Raw genomic sequence first — 23,008 nt, 5'->3', positions numbered from 1 at the left:
CCTCTATAATAAGCAGAGTTACAATAACCCATTTTAACAGCTTTTAGTAATGGAAAGGGCTCAAAACAGTCTCCTCCACAATGCTGAAGTCTCATTAGTCTACAGAGTAAACATGCATTCCAGAGTCACTGCTTTCTAGCAAGTTTTTGCTTTTTACAGCTGTTAGCTTCTGCACCCTACATGGATTTTTTTCTTAAAGAAATTTTTTTTTGAGTATAGTTGATTTACAATGTTGTGTAAGTTTCAGATGTACAGCAAAGTGAATCAGTTATACATATATCCACTTAAAATTTTTTTAATTTAATTTTTATTTTATATTGGCGTATAATTGATTTACAATGTTGTATTCTTTTTTTGAGGTTTTTAAAAAATTTTTATTGGGGTATAGTTTATTTACAATGCTGTATTAGTTGCAGGTGTACAGCAAAGTGAATCTGTTATACATATACATATATCTACTCTTTTTTAGATTATTTTCCCATATAGGTCATTACAGAGTTTTGAGTAGAGTTCCCTGTGCTATACGGTAGGTCCTTATTAGTTATCTATTTTATATATAATAGTGTGTATATGTCAATCCCAATCTCCAGATTTATCCCTCCCACCCCCTTTCCCCCCAGGTAACCATAAGTTTGTTTTCTACATCTGTGACTCTATTTCTGTTTTATGAACAAGTTCATTTGTACCATTTTTTAGAGTCCACATGTAAGTGATATCATATGATATTTGTATTTCTCTGTCTGACTTACTTCACTCAGTATGACAATCTCTGTGTCCATCCATGTTGCTGCAAATGGCATTATTTTGTTCTTTTTTATGGCTGAGTAATGTTCCATTGTATATATGTACCACATCTTTATCCATTCCTCTGTCGATGGACATTTAGGTTGCTTCCATGTCCTGGCTATTGTAAATAGTGCTGCAATGAACATTGGGTGCACCCTACATGGATTTTTAATTTTTGTGGTCTCATTTTTCTCTTCTTCATATGTAGCCCCTGTAATGGATTCCATTTTCTCTAGGAAATTTTGAGGAATAATAAAGAAGAGGCTATTCCTGGGTGTTTTTAAATTTAAGAAAAATTGCTTGCATGTTTTAAAATTTAAAAAGTCTAACACTGGATATAGAATGAAGTAAAGAGCAGCTAACTTCTGTAGTTTGTCCCTGATGTTTGGACAGTCTGCTTTTCTTTTCTTTTTCTTTTTCTTTTTTTTTGTGGTACACGGGCCTCTCACTGTTGTGGCCTCTCCCGTTGTGGAGCACAGGCTCCGGACGCGCAGGCTCAGTGGCCATGGCTCACGGGCCCAGCTGCTCCGTGGTATGTTGGATCTTCCCAGACCAGGGCATGAACCCGTGTCCCCTGCATCAGCAGGTGGACTCTCAACCACTGTGCCACCAGGGAAGCCCGGGATAGTCTGCTTTTCACATACTAGGGCAGAAAAAGCTCAGTAATGTGTCCATTTCCACCAGGTTGAAATGCTCTGCATTACGAGTTGTTTTCTTGAACCAAGAGAAGCAGAGATATCTAGAAGCCAGGAATTGGGAAATTGAGTCACCATCAGTTCCAAAGTTTACCTTTAGGGTTGACTTTTGGTTTTTAGGGAACACTTATTAACTTAGTTCTTCAAATATACAAATGAAGATGTAGTTTGTTTTTAAAAATTATATATATGTATATATATATATAGGCTTCAACCATATTTATAAACTAAAGGTAGCACACTGAATTTTACCAGGAAGTCCAAAAGTAGTCCTGGTTGACAAAGTAAATGAAGTGGTACAGGTATTCTGTGCAAATAATGTTATAAAGCAATAGTCTCATATGTTCCAACTAAGGCATCTGGATAGTTTTTAGATTTTTTTTCTTCTTAAAATATGATGTAATGATCCAATATGGAGGAAATGAAGGTGGCGAAATCTACAACAAAATCTGAATTGTGAAGAGAAAGTTCAAAACTCTTTGGCACAGTTCAATAGAGGCAGCATCAAGTGCTTTTTAAAATACTATGTTGTCAAGCCCAGCTGCTGTGAAGTTGGAATGATTCCAAAGTACAGCCTAGGTGATTTATCTTGTATAGTGGTAGCCCACCTATTCTGGCTGGTTTGATGTTAGCTTGTTGAAGCAGTTCTGGGTTAAAAAGTGCTGGAGCAGAAAGTTCATGTTAAACTTGCAGCTGATATGAAAATATTTATATTGTAAAGTATAAATATTAGGCAAATGGCTAATTAAATGCATAGGTCTTTGATTCCTGATCCACAAGAGATAATGATAATACTAACCATAATAATAACCAAAACTAACATTATTTACTATATGTAGGCATTGTATTATGTGTATTGCATTCACTGTCTCATTTATTCCTCACAACATTCAGAGGTTGTCTTTTGTGATTACCTCTATTTTACAGTTGAATAAATTGAGGCTTACAGAAGTTAAATACCCAGGCTTTCTGAACTGGGTGAAAATTTGGGCTCTACCGAATTTCAGAAACATTCTGGGATAACAAATTGAATCATCCTGCTCTTCTGTGATTATTGGCTCTTAGCAGTGCCACAACTTTAGGAATCAGTATAGTGCACGGGTTCTCTAAATGTGCCTGTTAATAAGTTAATAAAACAGAGATATTCTTATTGCCTCCCCATCAAAGTTTCAGGGAAAAAATGAGAATATTAAATGCAGTAGGATAGAGAAGATGTGCTCCATTTGCTCTGCAATGATAATCTTTTACAAAAGAGGATTTTTATTAATTCTTTGCCTTCTGGGGATATTATAATTTTCTAGAATATAGGAACTGCCTTAAGCACAGTAATTTGCTGAGCTAGACTGAATCTCAAACTGTTTCAAATGAGCTGATAAACAACTGCATAATTAGCCATTATTAGATCAAGTCTGTATGTTACTGATATCCAGATGAACAAACCAATGGATAGGCAAATTGTAGATATAGTTTTAAAAACTAATAGCCTGTGTTATATTCTTACATGCTTTGTAACTTGTCCTTTAAAGAATTAAAAACCACATTTCACTTGCCTCTTTTTAAAAAAAGAAATTTAGATTATTCTATCAAATAAATCCTTAGAGACTTAATCATTAAACACGTACTTCCACATATGAATAATGAAGGATTTGTGTGTTGAATGCAGCTCATGCTTTAAAAATGAATAGGTGGTGGGATTTTTCTTTTCAATTGAAACTTGCCTCAAATCTATTGCTTGCATGGGTAATGCTCTTTCATACCCCTTTTGAGTTCTGGTTCAATTTCAGAGTACAAAATACATTTGGCCCTGATTATGAAAATAACAGGTTTTGCATGCTCAAACCAGAAAAGGAAAATACAGTCAGTTTTTATGATTAAACACACACACCTTATTCAAATGGCTAACATCCAGTCCAAAATGTATCCATGTTACAGTTAAGCCTCTCTTTCCTCTCATTTTTCATTTTTGGAGAACTTGACACTGGATCATAAAATGTTGCTCTGGGCTGGAATTCGTCATGCAGGGTTACAGCCTAGGAGTAAGCCTCTTTTTTTTTTTCAATATTAAAATCAGCTCAGGAGTTTTGAGGGTCAAATAAAGAGAAAATGCAGAAAGCAAAACTTTCTAAGCTGGTTTAATTAAACATAATTGTAGTTTATGTTGTGAACTCAGGGGACACAAAGCAAAACAGGTAAATGTGTTAAATCACCTTTGAACAGAAAGAACCGCAGCAGCAACTCTGCTGAAGACCTCTAAAACTAGAGAGTTGCTATTTTGTCTTAAATGGTTTAGGTGTCTTCCTGTTTGGGGGGCAGAACAGAATTTCTTGAGGTTCTTTGCAGATCAGTGATTCTGTGATTATTTCTATCAGTATTTCAGATGCCAGTAATAAACTGTAAGCTGCCAGTTTGAAACTGCAACAGGCATAAGGCCATGTGTGAGCCTAGTTGGAGAATGGATTTGTTGCTAAATTTTAAAAAAGCATTTTGACCTTTGACGATTTTATCAGCCTCCAAAATTTCTATGCCTTTCTTATGCTTCCTGTTATCAGTGATCCTCAATTTTATGCCAACAAATAGCCTTAGGTAAAATTTTATTGTTCTGCTCTTATTACAATGATTATTTATCCATAGTCTGATATATATATATATATTACATATATATGATATATATATGATATATATATATATTTTAGTTTCAGCCTTGGATCCCTATTAATGTTCTTATATTTACATTTCTTCAACTAGTCCTTTCATTTTGTAAATTGGCATGTATTTTATTTGTGTATTTACATGGTTCTAGAAATAGAACATTTATATCCTTAAAGTCGTAAGGCCACCTGAATTACAAATCCAATGAGGAGTGCCACTTTCTCTTTCTAAAGGTGTGTCAGCTGAACTCAAGTCACAATGAGAAAATAAGACTTTTGGTTCATAAAGTATCAGCATAATCGCTTTGGTGTTTTCAAAGGCATTAGAAAAGTTTTCAACTATTTTAGAATGTTCTGACTTTGTCAGGAACATTTTGCTATTGAGTATTTGATAGGAAATCTTGTCTGTATATTTTATAACTTTCTGTACCTAACTCATAAAAATGACATGAGTATTCTCCTAAGTCTGAGGTACCTCATTAGGATTTTATTAATGAGCGTTTTAAAGACACTCCCTCCCTAAAAAGGAAATTATATTTTGTTCAGAATAAATGGAGCTACACACTTATAGATCTGAGTTGCTTTAAAGCTCTAAAGCAAAGAAAATTAAGCAGATTTCAAATTTGGAGCAATATACTATCACAGCCCCAGAATAAGAATATTACATCTAATTTGATTATACTATCACAACATGTAATGCTACACATATTTTCAGGGTGAAGTAAATATTATTCCAGAAATCTGGTTCATTACTGGGCTGCAGTGTAATGCATAACTAAAATAGTTTAGGGAAAAAGTTTCACTAAAATTTATTTTAATTCCTTGCTTTTCCTGCATATTTCATCACTGACATTATTGTATTAAAACAAACCACAGTATTGCTGTTAATGAGAGACACAAAACAGCTTGTCTGACATTTGATTCCTATACAAACTTTGAGGTCAAAAACTATTTTTTGCAAATGTATTAACTTTAATGGATATTGAATACTTGAGCTAGGCTTTTGATCTGAAAGGATTCTGAAAAGCCTTTATGATGGATAATATGTGTATTGTTACATTAAAACACTCAGGAAACCAACTGAAAATATTGGGTTGGCCAAAAACTTTGTTTGGGTTTTTCCATAACATCTTATGGAAAAACCCGAACAAACTTTTTGGCCAACCCAAATACAATTGACAGTGCTATAATCAAAGAAGGAGAAAAGATCCCCAACCATTTAAGTAATTTATTTCCTTTAAAATGTGGACAGAAAACATTGCAAAATAAACTCTCAAAAGTTAACAGACCATGATCATAACTGTCATTTATTTCTGACTTGTATGAGGAAATAAAAACTACATGCAAAAGAAAATGTGAAACTAAATTCTGATGAGCAAGTTTCACAGTAGATAATTTTCTAGCTTTTGGGTTTCTGCCATCAAAATAGAGTTAATTAGAATCAGAGGCCATGAATCACCAAGAAAAATCAATGGACAGCTTCCAGAGAGAGAGAGAGAGAGAGAGAGAAGAACACATACGGCTATAGACATCTGGTCTAGAAACAATGGAATGTGTGCAAGATGTTTGCACCAGCAAATAAGGGCTATTAAAGGGTGGATGTGATTTTTGTTTTAATTAGTTTACTAAAATCAGTAGTGGGGATAATTATTATTTAAATTTAAGTTTTGCTACCATTATACTAACTTCATTAGTTCTATTAAAATATTTCTGTTGAAGCATGGAGATTCCTCAAAAAATTAACCATACAATTACCATTGATCCAGCAATTCCACTTCTGGGTATACGCACTAAAGAATGGAAAGCAGAGACTCAAACAGCTATTTGTACACCAATGTTCATTGCAGCATTATGCATAATAACCAAAGGTGAAAACAACTCAAATATTCATCAGCAGATGAATGAATAAACAGAATGTGGTATATACATACAATTAAATATTATTTAGCCTTTAAAAGGAATGAAATTCTGATAAATGCTACAGTATGGATGAAACTTGAAGATATTATGTTAAGTGAAATCAGCCACACATAAAAGGAGAGAAATTGTATAATTTCACTTATAAGAGGTACCTAGAATGGTTAAATTCAGAGAGACAGAAGGTAGAGTAGTGGTTACCAGGGAGCTGGAGGGAGGGAGGAATGGGGAATTATTGTTTAATGAAATCAGAATTTCAGTTTGGGTTCATGAAAAAGTTTTGAAGATGGATAGTGGTGATGATTGCCCACCAATAGGAATGTACTTAATGCCACTGAACTGTACATTTAAAAATGGTAAATTTTATTTTACCAAAATAAAAAATAAGAAAATAATATTCACTAACAACAAAAGATCAGAAAGAGAAATTAAAGAAACAATCCCATTTGCCTTCACATCAAAAAGAATAAAATACTTAGGAATAAACCTACCTAAGGAGGCAAAAGACCTATACTCTGAAAACTATAAGATGCTGATAAAAGAAATCGAAGATGACACCAACAGATGGAAAGATGTACCATGTTCTTGGATTGGAAGAATCAATACTGTCAAACTGACTATACAACCCAAGGCAATCTACAGATTCAATGCAATCCCTGTCAAATTACCAATGGCATTTTTCACAGAACTAGAACAAAAAGTTTTCAAATTGATATGGAAACACAAAAGACCCCAAATAGCTAAAGCAATCCTGAGAAAGAAAAATGGAGCTGGAGGAATTGGGCTCCCTGACTTCAGACTATACTACAAAGCTACAGTCATCAGAGGGGGAAGATGGCGGAAGAGTAAGACGCAGAGATCACCTTCCTCCCCACAGATACACCAGAAATACCTCTACACGTGGAACAACTCCTACAGAACACCTACTGAACGCTGGCAGAAGACCTCAGACCTCCCAAAAGGCAAGAAACTCCCCACGTACCTGGGTAGGGCAAAAGAAAAAAGAAAAAACAGACAAAGAATAGGGACAGGACCTGCACCAGTGGGAGGGAGCTGTGAAGGAGGAAAAGTTTCCACACACTAGGAAGCCCCTTCGCGGGCGGAGACTGCCGGTGGCGGAGGGAGAAGCTTCGGAGCCGTGGAGGAGAGCACAGCAACAGGGGTGCGGAAGGCAAAGCGGAGAGATTCCCACACAGAGGATCGGTGCTATCCGGCACTCATCAGCCCGAGAGGCTTGTCTGCTCACCCGCCGGGGCGGGCGGGGCTGGGAGCTGAGGCTTGGGCTTCGGTTGGATTGCAGGGAGAGGACTGGGGTTGGCGGCGTGAACACAGCCTGAAGGGGGTTAGTGCACCACGGCTGTGGGAGGGAGTCCCGGAAAAAGTCTGGACCTGCTGAAAAGGCAAGAGACTTTTTCTTCCCTCTTTGTTTCCTGGTGTGCGAGGAGAGGGGATTAAGAGCGCTGCTTAAAGGAGCTCCAGAGACGGGCGCGAGCCGCGGCTAACAGCGCGGACCCCAAAGACGGGCATGAGACGCTAAGGCTGCTGCTGCCGCCACCAAGAAGCCTGTGTGCGAGCACAGGTCACTATGCACACCTCCCTTCCAGGGAGCCTGTGCAGCCTGCCACTGCCAGGGTCCCGGGATCCAGGGACAACTTCCTTGGGAGAACGCACGGGGCGCCTCAGGCTGGTGCAACGTCCTGCCGGCCTCTGCCGCCGCAGGCTCGCCCCACATCCGTGCCCCTCCCTCCCTCCGGCCTGAGTGAGCCAGAGTCCCCAAGCAGCTGCTCCTTTAACCCCGTCCTGTCTGAGCGAAGAACAGACGCCCTCCGGCGACCTACACGCAGAGGCAGGGCCAAATCCAAAGCTGAGCCCAGGAGCTGTGCGAACAAAGAAGAGAAAGGGAAACCTCTCCCAGCAGCCTCAGAAGCAGTGGATTAAAGCTCCACAATCAACTTGATGTACCCTGCATCTGTGGAATACATGAATAGACAACGAATCATCCCAAATTGAGGAGGTGGACTTTGAGAGCAAGGTTTACTATTTTTTCCCCTTTTCCTCTTTTTGTGAGTGTGTATGTGTATGCTTCTGTGTGAGATTTTGTCTGTATAGCTTTGCTTTCACCATTTGTCCTAGGGTTCTATCCGTCCGATTTTTTTGGTTTTTCTTTTAAAAAATATTTTTCTTAATTATTTTTTATTTTAATAACTTTATTTTATTTTTTCTTACTTTATTTTATTCTCTTCCTTCCTTCCCTCCTTTCTTCCTTCCTTCCTTTCCTTCCTTCTTTTCTTCTTTCTTTCTTTCTTTCTCTTTCTCTCTCTTTCTCTTTCTCTCTTTCTCTCTCGCTCTCTTTCTTTCTTTCTTTCCACTTTTTCTCCCTTTTATTCTGAACCATATGGATGAAAGGCTATTGGTGCTGCAGCCAGGAGTCAGTGCTGTGCCTCTGAGGTGGGAGAGCCAACTTCAGGACACTGGTCCACAAGAGACCTCCCAGTTCCACATAATATCAAATGGCGAAAATCTCCCAGAGATCTCCATCTCAAAACCAGCACCCAGCTTCACTCAACGACCGGCAAGCTACAGTGCTGGACACCCTATGCCAAACAACTAGCAAGACAGGAACACAATGCCACCCATTAGCAGAGAAGCTGCCTAAAATCATAATAAGTCCACAGACACCCCAAAACACACCACCAGACGTGGACCTGCCCACCAGAAAGACAAGATCCAGCCTCATCCACCAGAACACAGGCACTAGTCCCCTCCACCAGAAAGCCTACACAACCCATTGAACCAACCTTAGCCACTGGGGATAGACACCAAAAACAACGGGAACTACGAACCTGCAGCCTGCAGAAAGGAGACCCGAAACACAGTAAGATAAGCAAAACGAGAAGACAGAAAAACACACAGCAGATGGAGCAAGATAAAAACCCACCAGACCTAAAAAATGAAGAGGAAATAGGCAGTCTACTTGAAAAAGAATTCAGAATAATGATAGTAAAGATGATCCAAACTCTTGGAAATAGAGAAAATGCAAGAAACATTTAACAAGGATCTAGAAGAAGTAAAGATAAAACAAGCAACAGTGAACAACACAATAAATTTAATTAAAAGTACTCTAGAAGGGATCAATAGCAGAATAACTGAGGCAGAAGAACGGATAAGTGACCTGAAAGATAAAATAGTGGAAATAACTACTGCAGAGCAGAATAAAGAAAAAAGAATGAAAAGAACTGAGGTCAGTCTCAGAGGCCTCTGGGACAACATTGAACGCACCAACATTCGAATTATAGGGGTTCCAGAAGAAGAGAAAAAGAAAGGGACTGAGAAAATATTTGAAGAGATTATAGTTGAAAACTTCCCTAATATGGGAAAGGAAATAGTTAATCAAGTCCAGGAAGCACAGAGAGTCCCATACAGGATAAATCCAAGGAGGAACACGCCAAGACACATATTAATCAAACTGTGAAAAATTAAATACAAAGTAAACATATTAAAAGCAGCAAGGGAAAAACAACAAATAACACACAAGGGAATCCCCACAAGGTTAACAGCTGATCTTTCAGCAGAAACTCTGCAAGCCAGAAGGGACTGGCAGGACATATTTAAAGTGATGAAGGAGAAAAACCTACAACCAAGATTACTCTACCCAGCACGGATCTCATTCAGATTTGATGGAGAAATTAAAACCTTTACAGACGAGCAAAAGCTGAGAGATTTCAGCACCACCAAACCAGGTTACAACAAATGCTAAGGGACCTTCTGTAGGCAAGAAACACAAGAGAAGGAAAGGACCTACAATAACAAACCCAAAACAATTAAGAAAATGGGAATTGGAACATACATATCGATAATTACCTGAAATGTAAATGGATTAAATGCTCCCACCAAAAGACACAGACTGGCTGAATGGATACAAAAACAAGATCCATATATATGCTGTCTACAACAGACCCACTTCAGACCTAGAGACACATACAGACAGAAAGTGAGGGGATGGAAAAAGATATTCCATGCAAATGGAAACCAAAAGAAAGCTGGAATAGCAATTCTCATATCAGACAAAATAGACTTTAAAATAAAGACTATTAGAAGAGACAAAGAAGGACACTACATAATGATCAAGGGATCAATCCAAGAATAAAATATAACAATTGTAAATATTTATGCACCCAACATAGGAGCACCGCAATACATAAGGCAAATACTAACAGCCATAAAAGGGGAAATCGACAGTAACACATTCATAGTAGGGGACTTTAACACCCCACTTTCACCAATGGACAGATCATTGAAAATGAAAATAAATAAAGAAACACAAGCTTTAAATGATACATTAAACCAGATGGACTTAATTGATATTTATAGAACATTCCATCTAAAAACAACAGAATACACATTTTTCTCAAGTGCTCATGGAACATTCTCCAGGATAGATCATATATTGGGTCACAAATCAAGCCTTGGTAAATTTAAGAAAATTGAAATCGTATCAAGTATCTTTTCTGACCACAACGCTATGAGACTAGATATCAATTACAGGAAAAGATCTGTAAAAAATACAAACACATGGAGACTAAACAAAACACTACTTAATAACGAAGTGATCACTGAAGAAATCAAAGAGGAAATCAAAAAATACCGATAAACAAATGACAGTGGAGACACGACAACCCAAAACCTATGGGATGCAGCAAAAGCAGCTCTAAGAGGGAAGTTTATAGCAATACAATCCTACCTTAAGAAACAGGAAACATCTCGAATAAGCAACCTAACATTGCACCTAAAGCAACTGAATTGAATTGAATAGAAAAAGAAGAACAAAAATCCCCCAAAGTTAGGAGAAGGGAAGAAATCATAAAGATCAGATCAGAAATAAATGAAAAAGAAATGGAGGAAATGATAGCAAAGATCAATAAAACTAAAAGCTGGTTCCTTGAGAAGATAAACAAAATTGATAAACCATTAGCCAGACTCATCAAGAAAAAAAGGGAGAAGACTCAAATCAGTAGAATTAGAAATGAAAAAGGAGAAGTAACAACTGACACTGCAGAAATACAAAAGATCATGAGAGATTAGTACAAACAACTCTATGCCAATAAAATGGACAACCTGGAAGAAATGGACAAATCCTTAGAAAAGCACAACCTGCCAAGACTGAATCAGGAAGAAATAGAAAATATGAACAGACCAATCAGAAGCACTGAAATTGAAACTGTGATTAAAAATCTTCCAACAAACAAAAGCCCAGGACCAGATGGCTTCACAGGTGAATTCTATCAAACATTTAGAGAAGAGATAACACCTATCCTTCTCAAACTCTTCCAAAATATAGCAGAGGGAGGAACACTCCCAAACTCATTCTACAAGGCCACCATCACCCTGATACCAAAACCAGACAAGGATGTCACAAAGAAAGAAAACTATAGGTCAGTATCACTGATGAACATAGATGAAAAATCCTCAACAAAATACTAGCAAACAGAATCCAACAGCACATTAAAAGGATCATACACCATGATCAAGGGGGTTTATTCCAGGAATGCAAGGATTCTTCCATATACGCAAATCAATCAACGTGATACACCGTATTAACAAATTGAAGGAGAAAAACCATATGATCATCTCAATAGATGCAGAGAAAGCTTTCGACAAAATTCAACACCTATTTATGATAAAAACCCTGCAGAAAGTAGGCATAGAGGGAACTTTCCTCAACATAATAAAGGCCATATATGACAAACCCACAGCCAACATCATCCTCGATGGTGAAAAACTGAAAGCATTTCCACTAAGATCAGGAACAAGACAAGGTTGTCCACTCTCACCACTCTTATTCAACATAGTTTTGGAAGTTTTAGCCACAGCAATCAGAGAAGAAAAGGAAATAAAAGGAATCCAAATTGGAAAAGAAGTAAAGGTGTCACTGTTTGCAGATGACATGATACTATACATAGAGAACCCTAAAGATGCTACCAGAAAACTACTAGAGCTCATCAATGAATTTGGTAAAGTAGCAGGATACAAAATTAATGCACAGAAATCTCTGGCATTCCTATATACTAATGACGAAAAATCTGAAAGTGAAATCAAGAAAACACTCCCATTTACCATTGCAACAAAAAGAATAAAATATCTAGGAATAAACCTACCTAAGGAGATAAAGGACCTGTATGCAGAAACCTGTAAGACACTGATGAAGGAAACTAAAGACGATACAAACAGATGGAGAGATATACCATGTTCTTGGATTGGAAGAATCAACACTGTGAAAACGACTATACTACCCAAAGCAATCTACAGATTCAATGCAATCCCTTTCAAACTACCAATGGCACGTTTCACAGAACTAGAACAAACAAATTTTACAATTTGTATGGAAACACAATAAACCCCGATTAGCCAAAGCAATGTTGAGGAAAAAAAATGGAGCTGGAGGAATCAGGCTCCCAGACTTCAGACTATAATACAAAGGTACAGTAATCAAGACAGTATGGTACTGGCACAAAAACAGAAATATAGATCAATGGAACAGGATAGAAAGCCCAGAGATAAACCCATGCACATATGGTCACCTTATCTTTGATAAAGAAGGCAAGAACATACGATGGAGAAAAGACAGCCTCTTCAATAAGTGCTGATGGGAAAACTGGACAGCTACATGTAAAAGAATGAAATTAGAACACTCCCTAATACCATACACAAAAATAAACTCAAAATGGATTAAATACCTAAATGTAAGGCCAGACACTATCAAACTCTTAGAGGAAAACATAGGCAGAACACTCTATGACATAAATCACAGCAAGATCCTTTTTGACCCACCTCCCAGATAAATGGAAATAAAAACAAAAATAAACAAATGGGACCTAATGAAACTTAAAAGCTTTTGCACAGCAAAGGAAACCATAAGCAAGACCAAAAGACAACCCTCAGAATGGGAGAAAATATTTGCAAATGAAGCAACTGACAAAGGATTAATCTCCAAAATTTACAAGCAGCTCATGCAGCTCAATAACAAAAAAACAAGCAACCCAATCCAGAAATGGTCAGAAGACCTAAATAGACATTTCTCCAAAGAAGATATACAGACTGCCAACAAACACATGAAAGAATGCTCAACATCATTAATCATTAGAGAAATGCAAATCAAAACTACAATGAGATAACATCTCACACCTGTCAGAATGGCCATCATCAAAAAATCTAGAAACAATAAGTGCTGGAGAGGGTGTGGAGAAAAGGGAACACTCTTGCACTGCTGGTGGGAATGTGAGTTGGTACAGCCACTATGGAGAACAGTATGGAGGTTCCTTAAAAAACTACAAATAGAACTACCATATGACCCAGCAATCCCACTACTGGGCATATACCCTGAGAAAACCATAATTCAAAAAGAGTCATGTACCAAAATGTTCATGGCAGCTCTATTTACAATAGCCAGGAGATGGAAACAACCTAAGTGTCCATCATCGGATGAATGGATAAAGAAGATGTGGCACATATATACAATGGAATATTACTCAGCCATAAAAAGAAATGAAATTGAGCTATTTGTACTGAGGTGGATGGACCTAGAGTCTGTCATACAGAGTGAAGTAAGTCAGAAAGAGAAAGACAAACACCGTATGCTAACACATATATATGGAATTTAAGAAAAAAAAATGTCATGAAGATCCTAGGTGTAAGGAATAAAGAGAGAGACCTATTAGAGAATGGACTTGAGGATATGGGGAGGGGGAAGGGTAAGCTGTGACAAAGCAAGAGAGTGGCATGGACATATGTACACTACCAAACGTAAAATAGATAGCTAGTGGGAAGCAGCCGCATAGCACAGAGAGATCAGCTCGGTGCTTTGTGACCACCTAGAGGGGGGGATAGGGAATGTGGGAGGGAGGGAGACGCAAGAGGGAAGAGAGATGGGAACATATGTATATGTATAAATGATTCACTTTTTTCTAAAGCAGAAACTAACACACCTTTGTAAAGCAATTATACTCCAATAAAGATGTAAAAAAAAAATCTACAGTCATCAAAACAGTATGGTACTTGCACAAGACAGATTTATAGATCAATGGAACAGGATAGAAAGTCCACAAATAAACCCGTGCACTTATGGTCAATTAAATTATGACAATGGAGGCAAGAATATACAATGGAGGAAAGACAGTCTCTTCAATAAGTGGTGCTGGGAAAACTGGACAGCTACATGAAAAATAATGAAACTAGAACATTCTCTAACACCATACACAAAAATAAACTCAAAATGGGTTAAAGACCTAACTGTAAGACTGGATACTATAAACTCTTAGAGGAAAACATAGGCAGAACACTCTGATATAAATCTCAGCAATATCTTTTTTTGATCCATCTCCTAGAGTAATAAAAATCAAAACACAAACAAATGGGACCTAATTAAACTCAAAAGCTTTTGCACAGCAAAGGAAACCATAAACAAAATGAAAAGAGAGCCCACAGAATGGGAGAAAATGTTCGCAAATAATGCGACCTACGGGTTAATCTCCAAAATTTAAACAGCTCATGCAGCTCAACATAAACAAGCACGCAACCAAAAAATGGGCAGAAGATCTGAATAGACATTTCTCCAAAGAAGACATACAGATCTTCTGTATGAAATGTCTATTTAGATCTTCCAAGAGGCACATGAAAAGATGCTAAGCATTGCTAATTATTAGGGAAATGCAGATCAAAACTACAATGGGATATCACCTCACACCAGTCAGAATGGCCATCATCAAAAAATCTACAAACAATAAATGCTGGAGAGGATGTGGAGAAAAGGGAACGCTCCTACACTGTTGGTGGGAATGTAAATTGGTACAGCCACTATGGAAAACAGTATGCAGGTTCCTTAAAAAACTAAAAATAGAGCCACCACATGATCCAGCAATCCCACTCCTGGGCATATATCTGGAGAAAACCATCGTTCGAAGGATACGTGCACCCCAATGTTCATTGCAGCACTGTTTCCAATAGCCAAGACATGGAAGCACCATAAATGTCCATCAACAGATGAATGGATAAAGAAGATGTGGTACATATATATAACGGAATATTACTCAGCCATTAACAAGAATGAAATAATGCCATTTGCAGCAACATGGATGGACCTGGAGACTATCATACTAAGTGAAGTAAGACAGAGAAAGACAGATACCATACGATATCACTAATATGCAGAATATAAAAATAATGATACAAATGAACTTACTTACAAATCAGAAACAGACTCACAGACTTGGAAAACAAACTTATAGTTGCCAAAGGGGAAAGGTGTGGGGGAGGGATAAGTTGGGAGTTTGGGGTTGGCATATACACACTACTATATTTAAAATAGACAACCAACAAAGACCCACTGTTTAGCACAGGGAACTCTGCTCAATATTCTGTAATAACTTAAATGGGAAAAGAATTTGAAAAAGAATACATGTATACGTATAACTGAATCACTTTGCTGTACACCTGAAACTAACAGAACATTGTTGATCAACTATACTCCAATATAAAATAAAAATTAAAAAATTCACATTGAATAACAAAAATTATGTCATATTCAAGCATCTTACATAGTGTGGTAGACCTCTGACATTTACAAAGATATTTGGGGACCTTTGTGAATTCCCAATTTTATATATTATGGGGATGTTTTTCTGACTTTATTCTGACTTCTGGCTTTCTCTCTAGTTACTTTTGCACTGATAGTTCTTTCTGGTACATAGCCTCCTAACACCGAGGAAACAAATTCAACTTTCATTGACCTTTCTTCCCCATGGTGTGCAACTATTGCATTGGTTGGGAGATGAAATGGTTTCTCCCTAAAATAGTTTTCTTTTGTTCTTTGTAGAAGGTTTTGTGAATTCTTTCACATTACACATCTGATCCAGAAACATTATTTCCGCAAATTACTTTGCTTTCTTTTTGTTTCTGTCAACAGCCTTAGCAGTTGGTCTTCTTTTTTGAGTCATTTTCTTCATAAATCTTCATGACAGTTACTGTTGAAAATAAGTAAAAAACAAAGCTGAACAGTAATGAGGTGCTAGATGGTGAGATGAATACTGGACAATCAGGTAGGTCCATTCACTGGTTAAGTGATGCATCTTAAAAGTGTCTGTGATTCCAGTCCTTGCTTCAGAAAAACTACAAATCATTACTAAAATGGGTTCATATTTGCAAAGTCCTAAGCACAGTATCTCCTGGGTAGTAAACATTATATAATTTTTAAATTAGAAAAATACACATTATAGGTCTTTGACATGTCAAAATCAACATATAAAGATAATCAGAGCTGAAAAATACCAAAGCTCAGTCTATTGCAGGACAGGCAAGGAGGAGCCACATCACTAAGAGCAGGTTAGAAGGTCTTCCTGACCAGAAATTCAAGGGCTAGAGGTAGTACAAAAGGAGGAAATACAACACAAAGGGCAAGACTCTGAGGTCAGGTTTCTGATTGACCCATGTGGTAGATTAACTCTTATGATTAATATCTTTCAGGTTCCATGGCACCCATACTGAGAAACCTGGTTTCAAACAAGTCTGGTTGAGTTAGTTGTATAAGATTCTAGGGGGTGTTGCTAGATTCATTCAGTAGATGCCTTAAGCATATGTACATGCTTGAAATTCAGTGGATTTCTTATAACAGAGGTTATCTGAGAACAGTAAAAATCTTTAACATTCAGTCTATGATTGCTGAGGATCTATGCATTTTTTCAATGAAAATAATGATAGCGTAACAGTGGAAAGTTGGTCTATAGATGCTCTAAAAACCATATGAGGGGTTATTTTTAGAAGCTTTCCAAGGAGTTTCTGAAATTAGTTCTATCTTTTGACAGGTTCTTTTTTTTTTTTTTTTTTTTTTTTTTTTTTTTTTTTTTTGCGGTACGCGGGCTTCTCACTGCCGTGGCCTCTCCCGTTGCGGAGCACAGGCTCCGGACGCGCAGGCCCAGCGGCCACGGCTCACGGGCCCAGCCGCTCCGCGGCACGTGGGATCCTCCCAGACCGGGGCACGAACCCACATCCCCTGCATCGGCAGGCGGACTCGCAACCACCGCGCCACCAGGGAAGCCCCTTGACAGGTTCTTATAATTAAGAAGTTCCATAGAAGTAAGATAAGCCATGAAATCTTAGGAAGAGTAGAATCTACTAAGTGGACAAAAACTATTTAATTATAATTGTAACAATGTTGTGAAGGTTTAGTGCTCTTTCCCTAAGCTGGAGTGCCACACATAAACTTCTGGTGTTTTGTCCTGTATTGTACAGTAATTTTTGTTGTGTTGACATTCTCTGGCTTCACTTCAGCTCCCTGCGCTAGTAGTGCCTGTCTAGAACAGATATTCGGTAAATACTAGTTGAATGAATAGGCAACAAATGAATAGACTGGCAAGAAAGATGGTGCCAATTTCCTAATCTTTACTCAATTCTAAATAGTAGGAGCTGACCTCTTTGTTCCTCTCAGACTGGCACCAAAAAAACTGTATTCTTTGTTTTTTTTCTGGGTAGTATGACCTTTTCAGAGAAGGACGTCTCCACAATTAGACAAGCCACAAAATATAAACTGATTTAAACTGGAGATTTAGGGAAAAAGACCACCAAGAGTTGAGAAGGTTAAATACTTTATCAGGAAAGGTAAGCTATGTCTTATAGAAGAAAGCCTTCCATGGAAACAGAAAAAGAATATACTGTCTTGCCAGCTTTTAATTCTTGGGAGGATACATTTAAAAAATATATTATCCTTAGGAAAATAATGAGTACAACTATAGAGATGAAAACATTTTCATCTTCATTTTATTAATTTACTTAAAAAATTTTAAGAGAGTGAAGTAAGACATTATTTTCCCATTAAAGAATGTTTCTATTTTAAGCTTGGAGAAATATCAGGTTTTTCTTGCCACATGGTAAGTGATTCTTATAGTTACAGCCATTAGAAATTCCCCATCTTTCCTGAGTAGGTAATTATTACTTGAAATAGCTCTTTCAGAGTGACTATTATGAAATGTACCTATCTTCTGTTGATGTGCTGCTTTATTTATCTCGTGTTAAAAGATCCTTAGGAACCTTTCTATCATTAATGAACAAATTTCATTTTACAGATATATCCATTAGTTGCCAAGAATAATTCTGATCTGATTAAATGATTACCATGTAAGACCACTAATTCACATACTAAATGCTTAGGATTGTATATTGTTAAAGACCTTACATCTCCAGACCCATTATCTTTTTTCTCTTGGTAGAAGACAATACATGAGAGCCTTAAATAGTGGATGGATCCATCCGTCTAGACCAAAGAAAAAGAGGGCTAGAAAAAATAAGTATACAGTTTGAGGAATCCTTCCACTCAAGGATCAATGTAGATATTATGAAATAACAAAATACCACAAATCTCTTTGAGATGGAGGGAAGCTCATTAAAAAGGAAAACATTTGGGACTTCCCTGGAGGTCCAGTGGTTAAGACTCTGTGCTTCCACTAAAGAGGACATGGTTCAATCCCTGGTCGGGGGAACTAAGATCCCACATACTGCGCAGCACAGCCAGAAAACAAACATACCAAAATAAAACAAAACAAAACAAAAAACCCATTCTTGGATGATTATGATCTCAAATGAGTTATTTAAGGAAACAAACATGACAAAATATTTCTTATATCTATGACGTGTTTCTCAGAAGGATGAAAGTTGTTATAATTTTCATAATAGTTACTTTCTATGTCATTATGATCATAAATAGAATTTATGTGTTTGCATGAGGGGCAATAAATACTGGAGAGGCAGGCTGACTTTTAGGAAAATATATGTGTAGATTGCAAACCCCTTGAAAGCAGAGACCTAATTAATCTCACTCCCTATCCTCAGAGCCTGAAGTTCATCCTGATAAATGTTGTTAATCAATAAATACTTGCTGAATGAATAACAAATTAATACGTATCAAGTTTTCTGATCTCACTGGAGAATCTTAGTGGAGAATCCACAACCTACAAATATGCTGAATTCCAAAAGAATTTTGAGGCATATTGTTTGCAACTTAAAATATATTTCTCCACAGAAAAAGCTATTATGGATGGTACAGGGGTTGGCAGGCCAGCTCATGAAAGTCACTTAATCTACAATGTAGCAGAAACATTATACATTTGAAATGAACAAGTAACAGAAAATAAAATACTGCAGCAATAAAACCAAGATAGAAATAATAAAATTGAATAAAACCTTAAAATTTTCTTGTCCCTTAGTGCTTGAAGAGAAGCAGATTTAAGTATGAGAAGAAGAGATGTATGGAAACTGTCATGGAGAGGCTTGTGTTCTCGAGGAATTTAGAAGCTGATGGCTTTTAAAAAATTATGTAGAATTCCCCTTCAAACCATAATTCTGCTTATCCATGATAGAAGTCTTTGAATAACACTATTTTAACTCTTACCAGCTAAGATGAAAGTCCCTTTTAAAATTCAAAAATAGAATGGTGAAAAGAGGAAAAGAAACAAACATGTGAAGAAAAATCAAGTAAATGGAACAGCAACAACAGAGATGAGAATATGGTCATAGGAATTAATGTAGTACCCTCTGTGCTCAGGTACTGAGGATAAAAAAAAATGCATGAAACACAGTCCCTGCCCTCAAGAAACTTCAGGCGTAGTGAGGTGAGTCTAAGTGCAACAGTTGTGATAAAGACTGTGAAAAAGTAACTAGGCTATGTGGAGCCAAAAAAAAAAAAAAAAAAAAAAGAAAAAGAAAAAGAAGGTGGCCAGAGCCTCCCGAAGGGTTCCTCAAAGACTTGTGGTGAATCCTGAAGGAGCAGGTATTTTACAGGCAGGAGAGAGCCAGAACAATCCAGGTTCTGGGAACACTGTGAGCAAAATGAAAGTGCACTGAGTACAGAGGCTGAGAGGACAGAAGGAATGTGCCATTAGACAGAAATGGAGGGGTGAGCCAGCTGGGACTGTGGTCCCCATGTGAAGCAGCCTGCCTTATCCTACAGATGACTGGAAATCTGAGGAGGGATTTAAACAGGGGAATAACATCATCAAATGGGCATTTAAAAATTTTTTTTCTTAAATTTATTTTTTATTATTATTATTTTTTGGCTGTGCTGGGTCTTCGTTGCTGCACGTGGGCTTCCTCTAGTTGTGGCGAGCGGGAGCTACTCTTGGTTGTGGTGCACGGGCTTCTCATTGCGGTGGCTTCTCTTGTGGAGCATGGGCTCTAGGCGCGTGGGCTTCAGTAGTTGCAGCACGCAGGCTCAGTAGTTGTGGCTCGCGGGCCATAGAGCACAGTCTCAGCAGCTGTGGTGCACAGGCTTAGTTGCTCCGTGGCATGTGGGATCTTCCAGGACCAGGGCTCGAACCCGTGTCCCCTGAATTGGCAGGCAGATTGTTAACCACTGTGGCACCAGGGAAGTCCTCAAATGGGCATTTTAGAAAGATCACTCTGGCAGCATTATGGAGGCTAGATTGGAGGTATGAAATACTGGTGGTAGGGAAACCTGATAGAAAACTGCAAGAGAATGAAATCTGGGAGTAAATAGCAGGGCTAATTATAGAGAGAGTTTGGAGAGCCATTTGGTCTGTTCTCATCCTCCTGAGGGCCTCAAATTCAGACACTTGATGTTGTCTCCTAATGAGGTTATCCACACTGTCATTGAGACTCATTTTCAGGATTGAACATTTAAAATACAAATTTGGCTACAAATTTTGTAACCTCATTTTAACACATTTAGAAATTTTAACATACCGGGAGTCTCAATAAATGGAAGGGTTCTGAGTCCCTCTCCATCTCGGAGAAGCCTGCTAACTTGCTGTGTGTGGTTTGTGCACAATCTTTTTGGTGATAAAGAATGGAAGGGATAGAGAAGAGATGCGAACTAGGAAGTTCCCATAACCAGCACCAATTTAGCTTTGTTGCAGTGGGGAGAGGAAAGTGTACATCCCTTTACTCACGAGTTGATGTTTGCAAGTTGGTTGTTCATAGCTGGGAAGTGTCTGAACTGCTGTTAAATAATTCTTTCTCTATTTACTTATAATATAGATGGACGTCCTGGATTTGAAATATTTAGTAAAAGGTATTATGCTTCTCTAAATTACTTTCCATTTTCCTGACCTAGAAGACTGACTTTGAGAAATGACCCAGAGTTAATTGTTTTTAGACTAAATTATTGAAAGTGCTTTATTTCTCTTATATTTATGTCTCTGGTTCTATGCCTTTTTAATGCCCTACAAAAAAACATTATAATCTTCTGACAAAAAAATTTAAAAAGCATTTTGTAGTTGTTGAGCATCACGAATGACATTTTCTTTTAATTTTTGCTTTCTAAACATATTTGATTAGCTATTGTTGAAAGGAGGACTAGACATGGGCAAAATTAGTTAGGGGCTATTTATTTCTAGGTAATAATAGCACAATCACTATGATGAAAAAATGTAAATATCAACAGTAGATTTAAAGAGTTGCGTTTCGAAGTTTTTAAAAAATATTCATTCACTAAATGCAGTTGGTTATTAGCACATTGCTAAATGATTAAAATATACCTAAAAGTAACAATGTTATCTGTCATTCACAAAAGGCCTATAAATCTAATTATCTACAAAAATAAAAATATACCTTCAGAACAAAGTGGCATGGCTTTAAGGCCAAACTTGAGGGAAATAAAATATCACAATTTAGTCTTATATAAATTCATCCTCTAAATAAATCTAATTTATGTCTTCTGAGCTCAGTTGTCCTTGACACATAGAAAACATATCTCTCTTCAGAAAAAAACACTTCTTCCTTCTAGTGTATGACTGATCTTTATCCATGTGGGAGAAAGTGATAAAAATAATAGAAGTATTACAGTATTAAGATGAAGGGAGAGGATCTTCATATTGTTTTTTAAAAATAAAATCTATTTATTTATTTATTTATTTTTGGCTGCATTTGATCTTTGTTGCTGTGCACGGGCTTTCTCTAGTTGCTGTGAGTAGGGGCTACTCTTCATTGCGGTGCATGGGCTTCTCATTGTGGTAGCTTCTCTTGTTGTGGAGCACGGGCTCTAGGCACACAGGCTTCAGTAGTTGTGGCACACGGGCTCAGTAGTTGTGCCTCATGGGCTCTAGAGCACAGGCTCAGTAGTTATGGTGCACAGGCTTAGTTGCTCCACGGCATGTGGGATCTTCCCAGAACAGGGCTCGAACCCATGTCCCCTGCATTGGCAGGCAGATTCTTAACTACTATGCCACAAGGGAAGTCCCTTCATATTTTTTAAGTGAGCCATTTCACAACAAGCCAAGGACACAGAAAAGCTCTTTGTCTTTTGAAACATTTGACTTTATGTCCAATGCTCTAAGCCTCTGGATAAGGATCACTTCTGGGTACTGAGGGGACCAAGCAAAAGAGGCCATGGACTGTATGCTAATTAGTTGTTTAGGTCTGAGACAATTAGTAGTTTAGATCTAAGGATCTTCAAGGAATCATTTTCCTTCTTATTGCAGGATCAAGCTGAGTAAGACTCTGATAATTGATACTGAAAGATAATTATATCATGCAGAGATAAAGTTGTACACAAATATTTATTTACAGAATGCATAAATAACCCCAAGATCCTTCTTTCAATATTTGAATTGGTATTGATCAGTAGTAATTTTTAGCACACTTTTATAATAGTTTAAACTATTTCCCTCATCAGGTCAGTTTCTTTTCTTTTTTTTTTCAGGTTAGTTTCTTTTTTTTTTTTTTTTTTTTTTGCGGTATGCAGGCCTCTCACTGTTGTGGCCTCTCCCACTGCAGAGCACAGGCTCTGGACGCGCAGGCTCAGCGGCCATGGCTCACGGGCCCAGCCGGCATGTGGGATCCTCCCAGACCAGGGCACGAACCCATGTCCCCTGCATCGGCAGGCGGACTCTCAACCACTGCACCACCAGGGAAGCCCCAGGTTAGTTTCTTGATCTAGAATTCCTGTATGAAAGTTGCCCTAGG

This window comes from Hyperoodon ampullatus (assembly GCF_949752795.1).
Source record: "Hyperoodon ampullatus genome assembly, chromosome: 3".
Taxonomy (NCBI): Eukaryota; Metazoa; Chordata; class Mammalia; order Artiodactyla; family Ziphiidae; genus Hyperoodon; species Hyperoodon ampullatus.
Note: the sequence above shows the minus strand (reverse complement) of the source record.